Below are 24,323 nucleotides of genomic sequence, written 5' to 3' on the forward strand. Positions count from 1 at the left end.
GGTACCGCTTGCCGTGCGGTAGCAGAGAGGACAGTCTATGACACGAGTGACTGGAGTCTTTGACAATTTTTTGGGCCTTCCCCTGACCGCCTAGTTCTGGATGGCAGGAAGCTTGGCCCCAGTGATGTACCGGGCTGTACGCACTACCCTCTGTGGCACCAACTGCGGAGCAGTTGCCATACAAGGCGGTGATGCAACCGGTAAGGATGCTCTTGATGGTGCAGCTGTAGAACGTCTTGAGGATCTGGGGACCCATAACAAATCTTCTCAGTCTCCTGAGGGGGAAAATGCATTGATGTGCCCTCTACACCACTTCCTTGGTTTGGTTGCACCATGTTAGTTTGTTGGTGATGTGGACACCAAGAAACTTGAAATTCTCAAACTGCTCCACTACAGCCCTGTCGATGTGAATGGGGGTGTTTTCGGCCCTGCTTTTCCTGTAGTCCACGATCATCTCTTTTTTGTCTAGCTCACATTGAGGGAGAGGTTGTTGTCCTGCCACCACACTGCCAGGTCTATGACCTCATTGTTGTCGGTGATCAGGCCTAACACTGTTGTGTTGTCAGCAAACGTAATGATTGTGTTGTAGTCGTGCTTGGCCACGCAGTCCTGGGTGAACAGGGAGAACAGGAAGGGACTAAGCACGCACCCCTGAGGGGCCCCTGTGTTGTGGATCAGCGTGGCAGATGTGTTGTTGCCTACCCTTACCACCTGGGGGTGGTCTGTCAGGAAGTCCATGGTCCAGTTGCAGAGGGAGGTGTTTAGTCCCAGGGTCCTTAGCTAGGGAAAGAGCTTTGAGGGGACTATGGTGTTGAACGCTTAGCTATAGTCAATGAACAGCATTCTCACATAGGTGTTCCTATTGTCCAGGTGGGAAAGGGCAGCGTGGAGTGCGATTGAATCATCTGTGGATCTGTAGGGGCGGTATGCGAATTGGAGTGGGTCTAGGGTTTCTGGGATACTGGTGTTGATGTGAGCAATGACCAGCCTTTTAAAGCTCTTCGTGGCTACCGGCCTGAGTGCTACAGGGCTGTAGTCATTTAGGCAAGTTACCTTCACTTTTTGGGACAGGGACTATGGTGGTCTGCTTGAAACATGTACAGTTGAAGTCGGAAGTTTACATACACCTTAGCAAAATACATTTAAACTTTTTCACAATTCCTGACATTTAATCATATAATCATAGTAAAAATTTCCTGCCTTAGATCAGTTAGGATCACCACTTTATTTTAAGAATGTGAAATGTCAGAATAATAGTAGAGATAATGATTTATTTCAGATTTTATTTCTTTCATCACAATCCCAGTGGGTCAGAAGTTAACATACATTCAATTAGTATTTGGTAGCATTGCCTTTAAAATGGTTTAACTTGAGTCAAACGTGTCAGGTAGCCTTTCACAAGCTTCCCACAATATGTTGGGTGAATTTTGGCCCATTTCTCTTGACACAGCCGGTGCAACAGAGTCAGGTTGTCGGCCTCTTTGCTTGTGCACGCTTTTTCAGTTCTGCCCACAAATTTTCTATAGGATAGAGGTCCGGGCTTTGTGATGGCCCCTCCAATACCTTGACTTTGTTGTACTCAAGCCATTTTGCCACAACTTTTGGAAGAATGCTTGGGGTCATTGTCCATTTAGAAGACCCATTTGTGACCAAGCTTTAACTTCCTGACTGACGTCTTGAGATGTTGCTTCAATATATCCACCTAAATTTTCCTACCTCATGATGCCATCTATTTTGTGAAGTGCACCAGTCCCTCCTGCAGCAAAGCACCCTCACAACATGACGCTGCCACACCGTGCTTCACGGTTGGGATGGTGTTCTTCGGCTTGCAAGCCTCCCACTTTTTCTCCAAACATAACGATGGTCATTATGGCCAAACAGTCTATTTTTGTTTCATCAGACCAGAGGACATTTCTCCAAAAGTACCGGTACAGAGTCAATGTGCGGGGGTACAGGCAGTGGCGTCTTCCATGCTGAGCGGCCTTTCAGCTTATGTCGATATAGGACTTGTTTTACTGTGGATATAGATACTTTTGCACCCGTTTCCTCCAGCATCTTCAAAAGGTCCTTTGCTGTTGTTCTGGGATTGAATTGCACTTTTCGCACCAAAGTACGTTCATCGCTAGGAGACAGAACATGTCTCCTTCCTGAGCGGTATGACAGCTGCATGGTCCCATGGTGTTTATACTTGCGTACTATTGTTTGTACAGATGAACATGGTACCATCAGGCATTTGGAAATTGCTCCCACAATTGTTTTCTGATTTCTTTTGATTTTCCCATGATGTCAAGCAAAGAGGCACTGAGTTTGAAGGTAGGCCTTGAAATACATCCACAGGTACACCTCCAATTGACTCAAATGATGTCAATTAGCCTATCAGAAGCTTCTAAAGCTATCACATAATTTCGGGAATTTTCCAAGCTGGTTAAAGGCACAGTCAACTTAGTGTATGTAAACTTCTGACCCACTGGAATTGTGATACATTGAATTATAAGTGAAATAATCTGTCTGTAAACAATTGCTGGAAAAATTACTTGTGTAATGCACAAAGTACATGTCCTAACCGGCTTGCCAAAACTATAGTTTGTTAACAAGAAATTTGTGGAGTCGTTGAAAAACAAGTTTTAATGACTCCAACCTAAGTGTATGTAAACTTTCGACTTCAACTGTAGGTATTACAGACTCGGTCAGGGAGAGGTTGAAAATGTAAGTGAAGACACGTGCCAGTTGGTCCACGATGTTGTAAGTACAAGTCCTGTTAATCCGTCTGGCCCTGCGGCCTTGTGAATGTTGACCTGTTTAAAGGTCTTGCTCACATCGGCTACGGAGAGTGTGATCACAGTCACCCAGAACAGCTGGTGCTCTCATGCATGCTTCAGTGTTGCTTTCCTCAAAGCGAGCATAAAAGGCATTTAGCCCATCTGGTAGGCTCACGTCACTAGGCAGGTCACGGCTGGGTTTCCCTTTATAGTCCATAATATTGAATCTTAATCCTGTATTGACACTTTGCCTGTTTGATAGTTGGTCTGAGGGCATAGCAGGATTTATATAAGCGTCCGGATTAGTGTCCCGGCAGCTCTACTCTTTAGCTCGTTGCGGATGTTGCCTGTAATCCATGGCTTCTGGTTGGGATATTTACGTACAGTCACGGTGGGGACGACGTCGTCGATGCACTTATTGCTGAAGCCGGTGACTGAGGTGGTGTACTTCTCAATGCCATTGGATGAATTCTTAAAACATATTCCCGTCTGCCCTAGCGAAACAGTCCTATAGCATCTGTGTCATCTGACCACTTCCATATTGAGCGAGTCATTGCTACTTCCTGGTTTAGTTTTGCTTGTAAGCAGGAATCAGAAGGATCGGATTTTGGTCAGATTTTCCAAATGGTGGGCAAGGGAGTGCTTTGTATGCGTCTCTGTGTGTGGAGTAAAGGTGGTCTAGAGTTTTTTTTCCTCTGGCTGCATTTGACATGCTGGTAGAAATGAGGTAGCTTCTGGATGAGCATTTTCTTGTTTGCTTATGGCCACAATACAGCTCGTTGAGTGTGGTCTTAGTGCCAGCATCGGTTTGTGGTGGTCAATGGATGGCTAAGAAATATATATATAAAAACTCTTGGTAGATAGTGTGGTCTACAGCTCTCAGTCCAACAGAGCAAATAAAGGTAGAGATGCCACCCTCATCAGTAGGGTAGTGCAAGGCTCTCGCTTCTTGAATTGGAAGCGGTGGCATCTCTACCTTTATGGTCGCTCCGTCGCCTTCAGAACAGACCATAAAGCCCCGAGAACCCTGATGTCCACAACTGACAGGGGACACAGGCCCCTACGTCTCCATAGGTGATCAGATCGCCTACAACAGTACAATTTCCAAGTACAGTTCACAGTTCACTTCCTATCCTGCACCATCACCACACAGATGGTGGCAGATGGAGAAGAGCAGTTGGTGCATCTTGTCTACTCTCCTCTATATAACATGGTGTCCCTGCAGAAAGTTGAGGACGTATCGAACCTAGAACCATCATTTAGCACACTCATGGAGTATTTCAGGAACCAATGGCCTTCCCGTGTCCCATCATAACTGGAGTCATTCTCACGTGTGAAAAACAAACTGTCATACTGGGGTGATGCCTGCATCTCATGGGGCCAGTGTGCAGTCATCCCTTCGGCCCTCAGGGGTCATGTAATGGAGATGGCGCTTGAAGGTCATCTCGGGATTGTCAAACTGAAACAGAGGGGTTGTGATACGGTGTGGTGGCCTGGCATAGATCGTGACCTTGAAGAGCTCGTCTGGTCCTACATGTCATGCCTCATCAGTGGGAAGACTGGCTCACCTGCTCCTCTCCCTCTACAGCCCATGGACTGGCAATCTGGGCATTGGGAGCACTCAACGTCTGTGAGGAGCTACACAATGTCCCACACCATCAAAGGTTTCTCTTTGTGCTGTATGAAATTCACTCTAAATGGTCCGAAGACACTCCAATGGGCAAAGTCACAGCGGAGACCATAGTCAACTTTCTGGATCAGCTCTTCGCTCGCTGGAGCCATTACCATGGACAATGGTGCCCAGTTCCTGTCGAACCACTTCCTCTCTTACCTCACAGCCAAAGGTTAACCACATCCATACTGCTTTCCATCATATGCAGGTGAACGGGGGAGGTGAAAATATTTAAATCAGTTCCTAAAAAATGGACTGCGTGAGCACATGGCCAAATGTTGCTCTCTGTGGACTGCACTCTCCTAGACCCTTCTTTACTACCGCGTAGCTTGTTACTTCACTACGGGATTCTTCCCCGCCTAACTCATATTGGGGCATGAGCTTGTGCTGCCCATCGCTCGACTCAAGCATCAGCATGATATGAAGCAGAGAGCTCAGCCGCCAACCATCGAGGTGTCTGACTGGGTCGGAGTCCGTTGACCTCATCGGGCTAAAAAACTGAGCACGTTCAGGTCAGTCGTCAACTGGGTCAGTGACATTTCTACTGGTAGATGGATCTCGGTGGCATGCCAGCTGTCTATACAGGGTCCCTGATCCCGCAAACACACTGAATATGGTCAGGCAGGACAGTCCTGTTGCCATGCCACCTGCTCAGCCTCCTGAACAACAGCCAGCTCTGGCTGCCCCTGAGCCCAGACTTGTCAGGGCTCGTGGACGCACTGGGCGTTTTCAGAACGTTGATACTACCTTTCATACATAGACTTTGGGAGGGGGGGAATTGTTAGGTTCGTTATTTAGCTCCTGCGAGTTTGTTGCAACAGAACAAAGACAGACAGGCTCGAGCTGTAGCCTATAGGCTACTGTCAGTAGAAGCGTTTGGATATTAGACCATAATTCATAAGCTCAATGTTAGGCTTAATACTGCAGAGAATACAACCAGTCAATTTACACAGCAAAATATGTTGTATTATTATCAGATAACGACATCATATGTGTGCGCCCAAGGTTGCGTTACTCCCTCCCAGGCATGCATCTGGAAAAGCTACCATATGCTTAGGTTTTTTTAGGGACAAGAAATGTATCCTACCTAGGCTACAACAATACAATGTAATGAATAATGTTATTATTGTTTTCAAGAGATTACAAAACTAGTCTAGGCTGTAAACTGCAGTGAATAACCTATGTCATTTGAATAACCACCCAAAAGCCTGGCGTTTTGAATGCATCCTGGTATTAATTTAGAAATACTTGCATCAAACCTATCTGATTGATCCAAATGGTTGCCCAGTGATGGGATTTTTCTCTGCAGTTTAGTCTACAAGGTCCAGGCACATTAACAGGCCACTAATATTATGTTGTATTTTGTCAGGATGGCTGTCTAACAGAAACATGCTAATGCAGGGATTTCTAGTGGTGCACTTTTGAATTATGATAATGCACAAGCACAGTGGAAGTTGAACTATAATTTATTAGGTTAGGTTTATTGGGATTCTGATTGTTACTTGAAGGATTTTGTCACTCCAAAGTATAGGATCCATTCAGATGACATTTGATTTCCAATAGGATTATGGTAGAAGTGACACAAAATCCTATAGGATTCTATTGGGGGGAAAAAAATCACTAATCCTATAGAATATTTTGACTAGGGTAGCCGAGCCGCAGCCCCACAATGTGTGAAGACCTTAAATTTAATTTAACTCATTTCTTGTTGATGATTGATTTGTTTACAAGGTGATTCTAGTCTAGATGTAAGAGCCACATTTATATTTGTATGAATTATATTTAGAATTATAAAATGACATTGTACAACAGTAATCGGGTACAGTCAGAGGCCTAATGGGAATGATTGGCTAGAGTCGTGCTGTCGGTACATCCGCTATTGTTAGATTTCTATAAACTCAAGAATACCTAAATTATAGTTCAATGTGTTGTTGAACGGTAGTGTATAAAATATAATATTTTAATAAAAATAAAATATATTTATTGTAACAGTATCTATGTGTGTGTTTGGAATAGAAATGTCACTTCAATGTACAATTACTAAAATACTCTTGCCTTAAACTACGTGTAACTGGTCTAAGATATTCTTAATCAGGATAGGTTTGCTCTAGTAGGATTAATGAGACTGGAAGCAAACTTAAAATAAAAAAACCTAAGCCGGCATATTTAATCTGTAATTTTTAAATTTAAATGGGAATCAACTGATAATCAAGGTTCAAAATAGCATGTAAATATCACTAATAATTAACGTATAAAAACGGCATGTTGATATCAAATATCACATAAATTCATCAGCATCAATATAAACGATGAGTAGTCAGATTTTGCACCTTTTCTCACAAAACTGATGCAAACAACTGATTGCACAACAGTGTCATCACACCGCACGATTTTGCATCTCATACCTCCTTGTTCTTACAACTTCTTCTTTCACCCTCCGAATCACCCAAGGTCATCGATGAGGATGGAGCCTGCGTACAGTGTGGACACAAACGTGATCGGTCCATGAGGAGCTATTCCCAATAATGCCCTCATTGTGCAGTGGGATTTGTAGTTGGAGAACATCTCACTCTGCAGCAGAAGAAAGGACGATTTCAAATCAAATCAAATGTTATTTGTCACATACACATTAATGTACAGTGGGGCAAAAATGTATTTAGTCAGCCACCAATTGTGCAAGTTCTCCCACTTAAAAAGATGAGAGGCCTGTCATTTTCATCATAGGTACACTTCAACTATGACAGACAAAATGAGAATAAAAAATCCAGAAAATCATATTGTAGGATTTGTTATGAATTTATTTGCAAATTATGGTGAAAAATAAGTATTACAGAGTATGGATTTTGTGTTGTAGATATGTGGTAGTGGAGTATGGGCCTGTAATGAATGTATTGTAATGTTTTTAAAATTGTATAACTGCCTTAATTCTGCCAGACCCCAGGAAGAGTAGCTGCTGCCTTGACAGCAGCTAATGAGGATCAATAATAAAAATACAAATACACTTTATGGACAAAAGTGTGTGGACATCCCTTCAAATGAGAGGATTCGGTTACTTCAGCCACACCCGTTGCTGACAGGTGTATAAAATCGAGCACACAGCCATACAATCTCCGTGTGACTTTCAACGTGGCACTGTCTGTGACTTTCAATGGCGCTGCAGTGGTAGGCCACACAAGCTCACAGAACGAGAGCGACGAGTGCTGAAGTGGGTAGCTCGTAAAAATGGTCTGTCCTTGGTTGCAACAATCACTACTGAGTTCCAAACTGCCCCTGGAAGCAACGTCAGCACAAGAACTGTTTATCGGGAGCTTCATGAAACGGGTTTCCATGGACAAGCAGCCACACACAAGCCTAAGATCATCATGTGCAATGCCAAGCTTTGGCTGGAGTGGTGTGAAGCTCGCCGCCATTGGAGTCTGGAGCAGTGGAAACGCGTTCTCTGGAGTGAAACTTTACCATCTGACAGTCCGACAGAGGAATCTGGGTTTGGCAGATGCCAGTAGAATGCTACCTGCCCGAATGCATAGTGCCAACGGTAAAGATTGGTGGAGGAGGAATAATGGTCTGGGGCTGTTTTCATGGTTCATGGTTTTTCATGGTTCAGGCCTCTTAGTCCCAGTCACAGGAGGCTGCTGAGGAGAGGATGGCTCATAACAATGGCTGGAATGGAATGGTATCAAACACATGATTTCCATGTGTCCAATAACATTCCATTTATTCCATTCAAGCAATTATTATGAGCCGTCCTCCCCAATTAAGGTGCCAACAGCCTCCGGTTGTTCCAGTAAAGGGAAATCTTAACGCTACAGCATACAATGACATTCTGGACAATTCTGTGCTTCCAACTTTGTGGCAACAGTTTGGGGAAGCCCTTTCCTGTTTCAGCATGACAATGGCCCTGTGCACAATGTGAGGTCCATACAGAAATGGTTTGTCGAGATCATTGTGAAAGAACTTGACTGGCCTACACAGAGCCCTGACCTCAACCACATCAAACACCTTTGGGAGGAATTGTAATGCCCAATATCAGTGCCCGACCGCACGAATGCTCTTGTGGCTGAATGGAAGCAATTCCCCACATCAATGTTCCAACATCTATTGGAAAGCCTTCCCAGAAAAGTGGAGCTTGTTATAGAAACAAAGGGGGGACCAACTCCATATTAATGCTCATAATTTTGGAATGAGATGTTCGATGAGTACTTTTGGCCATGTAGTGCATCTACCTTAATTACCTCACCCTTGCACATTGACTCAGTACTGGTACCTCGTGTATAGCCAAGTTACCATTACTCATTGTGTATTTATTCCTTGTGTTAATATATTTCTGTTATTTATCTTTATTTCTCTCTGCATTGTTGGGAAGGGCCTTAAGTAAGCATTTCACTGTTAATCTACACCTGCTGTTTACGAAGCATGTGACAAGTAAAATGTGATGTGATTTGAGAAAAGAACCACTCATGGTGATTGTTAGTTTTTACATTTCTGGTGAAATAATTGAAATAGAGTATCTTACTAGCTCATTGCAGCATATGTGGTGGGTATCTGTGGCTGACTGTTGTGTATTCAGCAGTACTTTTCCATACTGTATGGCTTCTGTATCCAAAACGAATTCTCAAGAGATTCTGTTCCATTTTCACAGAGTGAGTCAGAGCTACATCTGTTCTGCCATTTTAAACTCCTTGAAGCATCCTCTTCACATTCTTCTCTTTCACTCAACCGACTCCAATATGGAGTGGACAAGAAGGTCGTCTGGAGTCAATTATTGACCAGTTCCAAAATAGAGATGACAAAACCACAGAGGAGAACAGGGGGTGGGAGAGGTCCCTAAACCTTTGCCACAAGCTGGCTTATGTTTAGTCCCTCTTTCCATTTCAACACAGAACCACACACCTTCAGCCTCCTACATCAACCTCAGGGTAACAATAATTCAGTGCTGGCTCATGCCAATCAATACAATCCTTTCACTCTCAATGATGTCTCCTTTAATCTCTGGAGTCCTGTAGTTTGTTTGCAAGCCTTCTTATTATGGCTTTCGATTTGTTTCTGTAATGCATTGTGTATGGCTAGATCAGCTTTCACGTTCAGGGTATGTCTATGGCAACAACAACCCATCTGCTTGAGCACAAGGAGAGCATGTTTTGATTTTGACAATGTCACAAGGTAAGTCAACTTCATAATGCTCCTTTAAAACCTCTTGAACAACAGGGAAACATGTAGATTTCTGCCTAAAAAGACATACCCAAACAACATTATTTTTCATGAGATGGCCATAAATAATAACTGGTAATGCTGTATAGTTGTAAAAAGGTATGGAACTCACATTGATGATAAAAATAGTTATACATTGCTGAGGTTAACTCACATTTGAGGACACAAGCTCAAGTACATACTAGAAATACAGTATTATGAAAATATTCAACATAAGTGGGGCAATAGCACTTGAAATGACTGAAAGGCTTTCTAAATATAGTAACAATAAAATTATAAACTACTAACTATAAGATGTCACATTTCTTATAACCGTAAAATAAATATGATCATACTTATGATCATACAATATTGGCATCATTTCATATAACTGATGTTCCAAGCATCCACTCAGATGCAGAGACACCAAAGCAGAGTGATTTTGTACGTCTGTGACTAAGAGAAAGTGGTCTCGTTTCAATCCAACTAAATTATTTTGTATTTTTCCTGATTGAGAGCTATAAAATCAATCTGAGAACATCACAGTGAGATGAAACTGCTATTTTTGTATTTGCTACTCTCCCATTTTATATGCGCTATTGCATGCACAGCTACAAGGTTCACAGGCACAGGAAATCGTTATTTTGTCTGCTTAGGCCAGAAAATGTGAAGTGTTGCTCCCTATGCAAATAGCAGATGTCTTGTGTCTGTGAACCTTCATATGCGCTTGCATTAGCGCATATGAATCGGGGCTATGGAGCCAGATACCTGCCAAAAGGTTGAACGTATATATTGTTAGGATCGTAAGAAAATCCATATGTAAATGGCTACGATTGTAAGAAAAGCCATGCATGAAACATGAAAGTGAAATTTAATCTGTGAACATACACACACCATGTTATGATTATGGACTAGCACTACTAGGCTTGAACAAATTCTGACGTACACAGTAGCGGTTCGTGGGTAAAATCACTGAGGAAGTTAAGCACCCCCCACCCCCAAAAAAGCCATACAACAATCGATGTGTGATAATTGCGTTGTTAATTCATGATACATTGGCCGAGACAATAAGAAGACATAGTGGCAGAAAAAATTCAACCACACCTTTTTTTAAAACACAAAACTGGATACCAACCTTGGCCAGTGAAGTCCACAAAGCATATCGCGTGTACAGCAACAGACAGTTACATGACCTACAGCATGGTCAAGCGAGTCAATGTTTCCGTCATTTTTGGACCACTAAACAACTATTGATTTAGAACCACAGAGAGTTACAGCAAGTCAAAGAAAACAGAAGCTGCCACCACTATTCCAGCACCATTTCACTTCAATATTTCAACATAATCAAATCACCTCTGCTTAGTCTAATACAGTGAAAACTAAAAAGATACCAAAAACTATTTAGTCCAATCAACGTAATCTAAATATGATGTGGCTGTCCATGGTTCTGATTTCTGTGTGTGCGTATGTGTGTGTGCATTCGTGCAAGTAGAAAACATGACTCACCCTACTTGTAGAGAAACGCCAGTGCCATCCTCCTTTCTTTAATGTTGATGAAATGGTCGATCACTCTGGCATACAGTTCACGCTTTTCTTTTTTGTTGTCCTAGGCTACCTGCTAGAATGCTTGCTCACTACCCTAACTTCCATTAGTATTCTACTTCAAGCTACACATTGAACTTCCATCCTCAGGCCAGTGGCACTAAATGTATGAATGAATGGTTAGTTCAGAATCGCCATTATAATCATTGGCCAGTAAGGAGAATTAAGTAAAACCACAAGTCCAAATCACTATCTCCATCTATGGCTAATTTAGGAAAGGGACAATTTTAGCTAGCTGACTAGCTAGCTACTGGAGGACAACAACGCAACAACATCCAACAATTAGATTTTTCAGTCAGTGCTGGCGTATGCCAATGACGTATGCTCTCAATGGGATTGGCTAGGAGTGACGCCAAATCCAAGCTGGCCTCCTTTGACAATTTTTTTGTGCACAAGGACCATTCACAGTTGAGCTCGCTCAGTTTAGGTCAATGCTGATTGGCACATTTAAAAAATAAATGATAATAATTGGTCAAGGGAGGCCAGACGCTCGCTGACTTCCCTTACCTTCAATGATACGGGCGGCAACAAATGTCATACTCGTTCTCCTGTGAGATACATTATTTTCCTTCACTCTGCGGTCGGACTCATCTCAAACCATCTCAATTTGGTTTAGGTTTGGGGATTGTGGAGGCCAGGTCATCTGCAGCACTCCATCACTCTCATTCTTGGTCAAATAGCCCTTACACACCCTGGAGGTGTGTTGGGTCATTGTCCTGTGGAAAAACAAATGATAGTTCCACTAAATGCAAAACAGATGGGATGACGAATCGCTGCAGAATTCTGTGGTAGCCATGATGGTTAAGTGTGCCTTGAATTCTAAATAAATCAGACAGTGTCACCAGCAAAGCAACCCCACACCATAACACCTCCTCCTGCATGCTTTACGGTGGGAAATACACATGCGGAGATCATCCGTTCACCGACACCGCATCTCCTAAAGACACAGCGATTGGAACCAAAAAATGTCAAATTTGGACTCCAGACCATTTTTTACAGAGTGGAATTCACCAATACAACAGTCAGAATGCCTAACAAAGGCCTACAGTACGTGCTCCAAAATACTGGAAAAAGTGTGAATCACCACAATAGCGGTACGCGGCTATAAAAATTAATTATGCAATTATATGACCATTAAATAACACACAAAAGCATGGCTTATCTAGATAGCGGAATAGGTCTAGCCTAAATCATATTTACATTGTATTTTGCAGCTCAGGCGGTTATTCTACACATGTTCTCACACATTTTATGAAGGCCCAAGCCTGTACTACGCCATCTACTGGTATAACGTCATCGTTGAACTGTAGACTTGCTGTAGACTTGTATTTTGGAAATGAAACCAGAAGCGGCAAATCAACTCTAACGTCTGGGCTAGAGTTGCTTGATTGACTAGCTCAATTCGACTAGCTACATTCGGTTCACGTCCTTTGCAGATGCCAAATTACTGACACAAGTTTGTACGTATAAAAAGATCTGTAACTGAGTAAAGGGAGACAAAGTAAGAATTTAGCATATAAATGTTCATTCATAGTCGTAACATAGGGTTTGTTTGTTTACAGATCTATTTAAACATTTACGTTTCATGTATGGCTTTTCTTACAATACGTACGTTCAACATTTTGGCAGGTATCTGGCTCCATACGGGACAACCAGTGCTTTTATTAGGGAGTGTAAAGCAGTTGATGTTGTGCTCTTCACAGAGCGTGCTTTACACAGAAATATCGGTCGGAACCAATCCAGAACCTCAAAGTCCCCTAAATAGGGGACTTAACATCTAAGAGATTTTTAATAAACCTTGTCTGTATTAATACGAATAAACAATAGGCTACATTGTTTATTGCTGCAACAGCATAAATATTTGTTTGTACTGACACTATAAATCATTATATAAGAACTGATGCTGTAATGAATTTTTCGACCTTGTACAACGGTACATACCGTGGGGCAAAAAAGTATTTAGTCAGCCACCAATTGTGCAAGTTCTCCCACTTAAAAAGATGAGAGAGGCCTGTAATTTTCATCATCATAGGTACACTTCAACTATGACAGACAAAATGAGAAGAAAAAAATCAAGAAAATCACATTGTAGGATTTTTTATGAATTTATTTGCAAATTATGGTGGAAAATAAGTATTTGGGCACCTACAAACAAGCAAGATTTCTGGCTCTCACAGACCTGTAACTTCTTCTTTAAGAGGCCCCTCTGTCCTCCACTCGTTACCTGTATTAATGGCACCTGTTTGAACTTGTTATCAGTATTAAAGACACCTGTCCACAACCTCAAACAGTCACACTCCAAACTCCACTATGGCCAAGACCAAAGAGCTGTCAAAGGACACCAGAAACAAAATTGTAGACCTGCACCAGGCTGGAAAGACTGAATCTGCAATAGGTAAGCAGTTTGGTTTGAAGAAATCAACTGTGGGAGCAATTATTAGGAAATGGAAGACATATAAGAGCACTGATAATCTCCCTCGATCTGGGGCTCCACGCAAGATCTCACCCCGTGGGGTCAAAATGATCACAAGAATGGTGAGCAAAAATCCCAGAACCACACGGGGGGACCTAGTGAATGACCTGCAGCTGGGACCAAAGTAACAAAGCCTACCATCAGTAACACACTACGCTGCCAGGGACTCAAATTCTGCAGTGCCAGACGTGTCCTCCTGCTTAGGCCAGTACATGTCCAGGCCCGTCTGAAGTTTGCTAGAAGGCATTTGGATGATCCAGAAGAAGATTGGGAGAATGTCATATGGTCAGATGAAACCAAAATATTACTTTTTGGTGAAAACTCAACTCGTTGTGTTTGGAGGACAAAGAATGCTGAGTTGCATCCAAAGAACACCATACCTACTGTGAAGCATGGGGGTGGAAACATCATGCTTTGGGGCTGTTTTTCTGCAAAGAGACCAGGACGACTGATCCGTGTAAAGGAAAGAATGAATGGGGCCAGTACATGTCCAGGCCCATCTGAAGTTTGAATGAAAATTACAGGCCTCTCTCATCTTTTTAAGTGGGAGAACTTGCACAATTGATGGCTGACTAAATACTTTTTTGCCACACTGTATACAGTTGAAGTTGGACGTTTACATACACTTAGGTTGGAGTCATTAAAACTCGTTTTTTCAACCACTCCCAACAAATATCTTGTTAACAAACTATAGTTTTGGCAAGTCGGTTAGGACATCTACTGTGTGCATGACAAGTAATTTTTCCAACAATTGTTTACAGACAGATTATTTCACTGTATCACAATTCCAGTGGGTCAGAAGTTTACATACACTAAGTTGACTGTGCCTTTAAACAGCTTGGAAAATTCCAGAAAATTATGTCATGCTTTAGAAGCTCCTGATAGGCTTAATTGACATCATTTGAGTCAATGTATTTCAAGGCCTACCTTCAAACTCAGTGCCTCTTTGCTTGACGTCATGGGAAAGTGAAAAGAAATCAGCCAAGACCTCAGAAAAATATTGTAGACCTCCACAAGTCTGATTCATCCTTGGGAGCAATTTCCAAACACCTGAATGTACCATGTTCATCTGTACAAACAATAGTACGCAAGTATAAACACCATGGGACCACGCGTCAACCGCTCAGGAAGGAGACAAGTTCTGTCTCCTAGAGATGAACGTACTTTGCTGCGAAAAGTGCAAATCAATCCCAGAACAACAGCAAAGGACATTGTGAAGACGCTGGAGTAAACAGGTACAAAAGTATCTATATCCACAGTTAAAAAAGTCCTATATCAACATAACCTGAAAGACCACTCAGCAAGGAAGAAGCCACTGCACCAAAACTGCCATAAAAAAGCCAGACTACGGTTTGCAACTGCACATGGGGACAAAGATTGTACTTTTTGGAGAAATGTCCTCTGGTCTGATGAAGCATAAATAGAACCGTTTGGCCATAATGACCATCGTTATGTTTGGAGGAAAAATGGGGGGGGGGGCAGCATCATGTTGTGGGGGTTCTTTGCTGCAGGAGGGACTGGTGCACTTCACAAAATAGATGGCATCATGAGGTAGGAAAATTAGGTGGATATATTGAAGCAACATCTCAAGACATCAGTTAAAGATTAAAGTTAAAGCTTGGTCGCAAATGGGTCTTCCAAATGGACAATGACCCCAAGCATACTTCCAAAGTTGTGGCAAAATGGCTTAAGGACAACAAAGTCAAGTTATTGGAATGGCCATCACAAAGCCCTGACCTCTATCCTACAGAAGATTTGTGGGCAGAACTTAAAAATGGTGTGCGAGCAAGGAGCCTACAAACCTGACTCAGTTACACCAGCTCTGCCAGGAGGATTGGGCCAAAATTCACCCAATTTATTGTGGGAAGCTTGTGAAAGGCTACTCGAATTGTTTGCCCCAAGTTAAACAATTTAAAGATAAACTCAATTAGTATTTGGTAGTGTTATGTAAACTTCTGACCCACTGGGAATATGATGAAAGGAATAAAAGCTGAAATAAATAATTCTCTCTACTATTATTCTGACATTTCACATTCTTAAAATGAAGTGGTGATCCTAACTGAGCTAAGACAGGGAATTTTTACTAGGATTAAATGTCAGGAATTGTAAAAAACAGAGTTGAAATGTATTTGGCTAAGATATATGTAAACTTCCGAATTCAACTGTATCATTATTTGTTTATGCTTTATTATGAACGTTGTGTGCGTGTCAACATTGTGAGTGTGTGTGTGCATGTGGGTGTGTGCGTCCATGCACGTATGGTTGCGTCCATGCACGCATGTGTGCATCCACACGCACGCATGTGTGCATGCACACGCACAACAGAGTAAATAAGACTGTTCCATCAACACAGCTCCTCACCACATGGCAGGGCTGTGCTGGTCTGTTTAGAGGTCTGTCAAGTGGAAAATAATGGTTTCTGAAGAGCTCTTTGAACAACAACAGGAAGCATACAGCCAAAAGCCAAGAGTGCATTAGGATGGTGAGAGGCACATCTGACCTCCCCACCATGAATTTCTCCTCCACTTAACCTTCTTCTTGTTTTCTCATACTAGAATATTAGAATAATGCGATATAGAATAGGCTAGCGTACCCAAGCATTAACATACTCAGATATATTTCTGCAGATGGGACTCCTTGGACCAATCCATCCAATGCATTGGCTGTAGTACTATATATGTTGTCTAATATCTGCAAACAGGCACCAGAGGCATTACAGCAACTTATAGAATGAAAGAATGAGTGAGTGAGTGAGTGGGTGAGTGAGTGAGGAGACAGAGGGAGAAAGATGGGGGGCAGACAATTGAGCCAATTAGAGCAATACTAACAACCAAAGCATTGATGCAATACAAAAGGAGCGATCATTTCACTAAAAGCTCTCTCCATTAAATGGGTTTTACTTCTTCAGATCAGCCCTGATTAAAGGACAATACATATTTCTTGTTAAGAAAACTTCTTTAGATTTTCCACCTGTTAACGGTCAGAGAATAACTTAATGTTAGAGATCCATGAGCAAAGTGCCATCTCTAAAATTGAAATGGATTCATATAATAACTACAAGAAGCATTGTAAATGTTTATCCAGTTACAGTTAAGTGAGTTTACAATTGGGAGGCAACCTTCAGACTGATGCCTAAATATGTGGGCTGTGGTGATGGCAACATTTTTAGACTTATTGGCAACCCCATTTCAATGCCTTGATACTCACTTGTGAACTGAACATTGGAATACCTGATGTATTTAAATACGTATCAGGATAACGTAAATATGCTGAGAAATCTTTAGTATGAGTTCACGTCATTTCAGCTGTTTAAAATAATGTACCTGATTTGATACTAAATGTTTGTCCCACTGTGGGTATATTTATCAAAACTGCACCAAAGTCAAATCAAAGTGTATTTGTCATATGCACAGGATACAACAAAGTGTACACAGTACATTGAAATGTTCTGCCTACTTGCAAACTATCCTCTCAATTATGTTATCTAATAAAAGTATAAAAATATAGAATTCAAATTGAGATCAAATACCATATTTACACTGGAAATTAGTCATTGGAGACAGCTGTTTTGCATATAGTTTTTCAGAGATGATTGCAGAGGAATTTACAACCCAACGGCAGAGCATGTTAGCCGTGATGGTAAAAGTATCTCTCTAACAACTTAATTCACCTTTCATTCTCCCTCTGCATTCAGACAAACCTCAATGTGTGAATGTCTGGGAGAGATGGGCGAAATGGGGAATAGCATAGTGAGAAGAGTGATGATAGGATAGGCAAGGTAGAGAAATAGAAAAAGGCCAGGGTGGTAGGGGGGATCCTCTATCCTCTTGTCCCAGCAGAGAAAGGTATGGGGAAACATCTGTAATTTTCACCACAGGATGCAGTGTAATTGAGTCGCTAAAAACACAGATACAGAGATGAATAAAAGCAAAGGGGTGTAATAATGCAGGGGACTACCATAAAGAGAGTAGATTATGCATCTCCAAATACCAAGTGTTTTCCTTCTTTTCATTCTACAGAGCTTTTGGTGTGTTCATCTCAGGAATAAATCTACCGTCACTTGGGTTTCATTTATTGCATTTTTTCTTTAACTTTTTCAGAGAAAAATAATTTGTCAAAATAAATAATTTGTTCAAGCAAATAATATATGAAATATAATGTGTGTGTGTGTGTGTGTGTGTGCATGCAAGTGTGTGTGTGTGACCTAGATGCAACTCATCAATTCAAAGTATCCAGGGTTGGGGAGTAACAGATTACACAGTAGTCCGTTAGGGTAAATATGCCTATTAAGGCCACGTACCCACTAAACCCACTTTCTTGGATTAAATGTTTCAACCAATTCATCTGGTTAATATATCCATAGCAGTTTTTAGTCTAAGCCAATCAGATGTTTTATTATTAAAGTTATTGACAGTTGTCATCACACCATGATCTGTTTCACCTGTCTATGTGCTTGTCTCCACCCCCCTCCAGGTGTCTCCCATCTTCCCCATGATTCCCCAGTATATTGATACCGGTGTTCTCTGTTTGACTGTTGCCAGTTCAATTTGTCCATCAAGCCTACAAGGACTCATAACCATTTTAAAATATATATTTCTTCATTTTCCACTAACCCTTCCACCCCTCCCCTAATTGGAGTAAACTAATGAACAACATTCTGAACCTATATACATCTTAAGGACACAGTATATTTTACATTAATTAACTTGTTATTAGTCCCACCCTTCAGCTCCACTCAACCTCTCCCATCTATGTCTTAACACCATCCATATTGGATTTCTATTTGCCATATTTTTTTTCCACTGTGCTGTTATGTTTGACAAAAGTTCTGAACCTTTCTATTCTCATAGTTTCTGCAGATTGTGAATTAAAGATAATACCTTTAGCAAAACATTGTATTACACTATTGATCGATTGACTATGACTTTTCAAATCACCCAGTGGCGCTACCTGCAGATTTAGCTCCAGGTAAATGTTGCAATTCTTCAGCCATTCCTGGATCTGCGACCAAAGACAAGCTACATATGGACAGTACCAAAACAAATTATCTAATGATTCTGTCTCTTCGCAGCAAAATCTGCAGAGCTAGGATGTTGTATACCCCATATACAGTGTGGAGAACAAGTATTTGATAACCTGCAAAATCGGCAGTGTTTCCTACAAAGCATGTAGAGATCTGTAATTTTTATCATAGGTACACTTCAACTGTGAGAGACGGAATCTAAAACAAAAATCCAGAAAATCACATTGTCGGCAGTGTATCAAATACTTGTTCTCCCCACTGTGTATATATATATATATATATATATATATATAAACATTATATTGGTTGCAACAATTTTGTATAATAAATAATAACAAATAAAGTTTTGAATCCGATGTCCTTTTGCATATCAGTTCATAAACCATTTGTCATGGAATCGGTAAATCAAAAATCTACATGGCACAGTTGTCAATTTTTTTGTTCCTTTAAAAAAAATCTAATTGAACTAGTATACTTTTTTATTTATCACAATTTTCCTTAAGCAATTTTGGTCTTTAATGCAGGACCTACAGACAAGTACCTTACATTCCCCTCCTTCAACTTGCCTCTTCCATTTTTGCAGTAACGTTGCAATTAGTAATTTTGTGTAGAGCGCACATTTCCATACATTTTTGTTAACTGCATGAATGACATAACTCCACCAGTACTATTTATGATATAATTGACAAGGAGTATACCTTTTTTTAAATTTGTTAAAAAATATACGTTTTTTTAATCAGTTAGTAGATTTGATTTTTACCACAATATTTGTTGTATATTTGTTCTGTCTTTTCTGGTGGATTAAACTGAAATTGCAACCAAATTTCTATGGCTCGTTTTAAAAATATCGATATTTTGTTTCATTTTCAAATAACCGAAAGTGAGAGGTTGTAATCTGAATTAAGAGGGGGAAAGGCCTTTCTTGAACATGGGGTGAGAAGTTCTTACTAATCTGCTAGAGAACAAGGTTGGATTTAAGTATAACTTTTGTATGACTGACTCCTTTAGTGAGAGGTCTAATGCTTTAATAGTTAATAATTTCTGCCCACCGAATTCATATTCATTATATAAATAGGCCTAATGAATGAATGCATGAATTTTGTCTGGCTTGCCATTTCAAATAAAATGTCATATTTTTTGCTCATAAAATAAAAATCAGGTCGCTAGGTGTAGGCAAGACCATAAGTGTCATGCATAGGTGTAATAGGTGGCAGGGAAGTCAGGCGCAGGAGAGTCAAACTGAGTGTAAAATGGAGTCTTTTAACCTCTTGAAACTCCCCATCCCGGATCCGGGATTGTGACTAAGCCTCAGGCTCATTAGCATAACGCAACGTTAACGATTTCTGAAAATCGCAAATAAAATTAAAATAATGCGTTTTTGCTCTCAAGCTTAGCCTTTTCTTAACAACACTGTCATCTCAGATTTTCAAAATATGCTTTTGAACCATAGAAATTGACTAATTTGTGTAAGAGTATGCTAAGCTAGCATAGCATTTTGTGTAGCATGTAGCACGCAACATTTTCACAAAAGCCAGATAACCAAATAAATAAAATCATTTACCTTTGAAGAGCTTCTGATGTTTTCAATGAGGAGACTCCCAGCCACATACCAGATGCGCAGTGTTTCCTGAAAGCGTCTGTGTGTAGGAGAAATCGTTCCGTTTTCTACATTGCGCCTGGCTACCGAAACGAACCGAAAATGCAGTCACCTACAACGTGAAACTTTTTCCGGATTAACTACATAATATCAACCGAAACATGGCAAACGTTGTTTGGAATCAATCCTCAAGGTGTTTTTTCACATATCTCTTCATTGACATGCAGTTCGTGGAAGCTTGCTTCTCTCTGTGCCCCATGGAAAAATACTGGCAGGTGACTTTTGCGCACCAATTTCGGCGCAGGACACCGGGCGGACACGTGGTAAATGTGGTCTCTTATGGTCAATCTTCCAATGATCTGCCTACAAATACGTCACAATGCTGCAGACACCTTGGGGAAACGACAGAAAGGGCAGACTCATTCCTCTTGCGTTCACAGCCATATAAGGAGATCATGAAAGACAGAGCCTCAAAAATCCTTGTCATTTCCTGGATGCCAAGTCATCTTGGTTTTGCCTGAAGCTCACGTTAAAGGGCACGCACAGAGAAGATATTTGTATTTCTGGACACGTCAGAGTGTTTTCTTTCGAACAGTAGCAATTATATGCATAGTCGAGCATCTTTTTGTGACAAAATATCTTGTTTAAAACGGGAACGTTTTTCTTCCAAAAATGAAATAGCGCCACCATAGGTGTAAGAGGTTAATAAAGTTCCATTACACTAAATGTACAAACAAACCAAACATGGGTACGAGGACCCGACGCGCACCTATACAACAATCACACTATACTGACAATAAAACAATCTCTGACAAAGACATGAGGGGAAACAGAGGGTTAAATACACAACAGGTAATGAATGGGATTGAAAACAGGTGTGTGGGAAGACAAAACCAATGGAAAATGAAAAAAGGATCAATGATGGCTAGAAGACCGGTGACGTCGAACGCCGAGCACCGCCCGAACAAGGAGAGGCAACGACTTCGGCAGAAGTCGTGACAGTACCCCCCCCCTGACGCGCGGCTCCAGCTGCGCGTCGACACCGGCCTCGGGGATGACCCGGAGGGCGAGGTGCAGGGTGATCCGGATGGAGACGGTGGAATTCTGATAACATGGAAGGATCTAACACGTCCTCCACCGGAACCCAGCATCTCTCCACCGGCCCGTACCCCTCCCAGTCCACGAGGTACTGAAGGCCCCTCGCCCGACGTCTCGAATCCAAAATGGATCGAACAGAGTACGCCGGAACCCCCTCGATGTCTAGTGGAGGCGGAGGAACATCACGCACTTCAGCCTCCTGGAGCGGGCCAGCCACCATTGGCCTGAGGAGAGACACATGGAACGAGGGGTTAATACGGTAATGAGTGGGTAGTTGTAACCTATAGCATACCTCGTTCAATCTCCTCAGGACTTTAAACGGCCCCACAAACCGCGGACCCAGCTTCCGGCAGAGCAGGCGAAGGGGCAGGTTTTGGGTCAGGAGCCAGACCCTGTCCCCTGGTGCGAACACTGGGGCCTCACTGCGGCGACGGTCTGCGCCAATTTTCTGGCGCCTTATGGCACGCTGAAGGTGGATGTGGGCTGCCTCCCAGGTTTCCTCAGCGTGCCGAAACCAATTGTCCACCGCAGGGGCCTCGGTCTGGCTCTGATGCCAAGGAGCCAAAACCGGCTGATACCCTAATACACATTGAAAGGGAGTAAGGTTGGTGGAGGAGTGACGTAGCGAGTTCTGAGCCATCTCTGCCCAGGGCACGAACTTCGCCCACTCCCCCGGCCGATCCTGGCAATAAGACCGCAGAAACCTACCCACATCCTGGTTAACTCTCTCCACCTGCCCATTACTCTCGGGGTGAAAAACTGAGGTAAGACTAACCGAGATCCCCAGACGCTCCATGAACGCCTTCCAGACCCTTGATGTGAACTGGGGACCCCGATCAGACACTATATCCTCAGGCACCCCATAGTGCCGGAAAACGTGTGTAAACAGGGCCTCTGCAGTTTGTAAGGCCGTAGGGAGACCGGGCAAAGGGAGGAGACGACAGGACTTTGAAAACCGATCCACAACGACCAGGATCGTGGTATAACCCTGTGAAGGTGGAAGATCAGTCAAAAAATCCACCGACAGGTGCGACCATGGCCGTTGAGGAACGGGTAGAGGTTGTAGCTTACCTCTGGGCAGGTGTCTAGGAGCCTTGCACTGGGCGCACACCGAAAAGGAAGAAACATAAATCCTCACGTCCTTAGCTAAAGTGGGCCACCAGTACCTCCCTTCAAGACAGCGCGTCGTCCGACCTATCCCAGGATGACCAGAGGAGGGTGACGTGTGAGCCCAATATATCAATCGGTCGCGGACAGCAGACGGAACATACAGACAACCAGCTGGACACTCAGGGGAAGAAGGCTCTGCACGTGACGCCCGCTCAATGTCCGCGTCCAGCTCCCACACTACAGGCGCCACCAGACACGAAGCTGGGAGTATGGGAGTGGGATCCATGGACCGCTCCTCTGTGTCATACAGCCGAGACAATGCGTCTGCCTTAACGTTCTGGGAGCCTGGTCTGTAAGAAAGAGTAAACACAAAACGAGTGAAAAACATGGCCCACCTTGCCTGGCGAGGATTCAATCTCTTCGCCTGCCGGATGTACTCCAGATTGCGGTGGTCAGTCCAGATGAGAAAAGGGTGTTTAGCCCCCTCAAACCAATGCCTCCACACCTTCAAGGCTTCTACGACAGCTAACAGCTCTCGATTCCCCACATCATAGTTTCGCTCTGCCGGGCTGAGCTTCTTCGAAAAGAAAGCACAGGGGCGAAGCTTCAATGGCGTACCCGAACGCTGAGAGAGCACTGCTCCTATCCCAGCTTCGGATGCGTCCACCTCCACTATGAATGGCAAAGAGGGATCCGGATGAGCCAGCACAGGCACCGAGGTAAACAGAGTCTTCAGGTGCTCAAAAGCACTGTTCGCCTCAGCCGACCACTGCAAGCGCACCGGGCCCCCCTTTAGCAGTGAGGTAATGGGAGCTGCCACCTGACCAAAACCCCAGATAAACCTCCGGTAGTAATTGGAAAACCCCCAAAAAACGCTGCAACTCCTTTACCGTGGTTGGAGTCGCCAATTACGCACGGCTGTAATGTGGTCGCTCTCCATCTCAAATCAAATCAAATTTTATTTGTCACATACACATGGTTAGCAGATTGTAATGCGAAGGTAGCGAAATGCTTGTGCCTCTAGTTCCGACAATGCAGTAATAACCAACAAGTAATCTAACTAACAATTCCTAAACTACTGTCTTATACACAGTGTAAGGGGATAAAGAATATGTACATAAGGATATATGAATGAGTGATGGTACAGAGCAGCATAGGCAAATTACAGTAGATGGTATCGAGTACAGTATATACATATGAGATGAGTATGTAAACAAAGTGGCATAGTTAAAGTGGCTAGTGATACATGTATTACATAAGGATGCAGTAGATGATATAGAGTACAGTATATACGTATGCATATGAGATGAATAATGTAGGGTAAGTAACATTATATAAGGTAGCATTGTTTAAAGTGGCTAGTGATATATTTACATCATTTCCCATCAATTCCCATTATTAAAGTGGCTTGAGTTGAGTCAGTGTCAGTCTGTTGGCAGCAGCCACTCAATGTTAGTGGTGGCTGTTTAACAGTCTGTGGCCTTGAGATAGAAGCTGTTTTTCAGTCTCTCGGTCCCAGCTTTGATGCACCTGTACTGACCTCGCCTTCTGGATGATAGCGGGGTGAACAGGCAGTGGCTCGGGTGGTTGATGTCCTTGATGATCTTTATGGCCTTCCTGTAACATCGGGTGGTGTAGGTGTCCTGGAGGGCAGGTAGTTTGCCCCCAGTGATGCGTTGTGCAGACCTCACTACCCTCTGGAGAGCCTTACGGTTGAGGGCGGAGCAGTTGCCGTACCAGGCGGTGATACAGCCCGCCATGATGCTCTCGATTGTGCATCTGTAGAAGTTTGTGAGTGCTTT

The 24,323-nt window shown here is 42.6% G+C and overlaps 1 long non-coding RNA gene across 1 annotated transcript in view; it reads right to left on the reverse strand.

Annotated features, from left to right (window-relative positions):
- The window catches only part of LOC135545958 (uncharacterized), a 143,916-nt gene that overhangs the window by 109,135 nt on the left and 10,458 nt on the right, over positions 1–24,323 (reverse strand). The window contains exon 2 of the long non-coding RNA XR_010456526.1: positions 6,837–7,002. This is a non-coding gene — a long non-coding RNA (uncharacterized LOC135545958). The remainder of the gene's footprint in view (positions 1–6,836; positions 7,003–24,323) is intronic.

Source organism: Oncorhynchus masou, chromosome 1 (genome assembly GCF_036934945.1).
Source record: "Oncorhynchus masou masou isolate Uvic2021 chromosome 1, UVic_Omas_1.1, whole genome shotgun sequence".
NCBI lineage: Eukaryota > Metazoa > Chordata > Actinopteri > Salmoniformes > Salmonidae > Oncorhynchus > Oncorhynchus masou.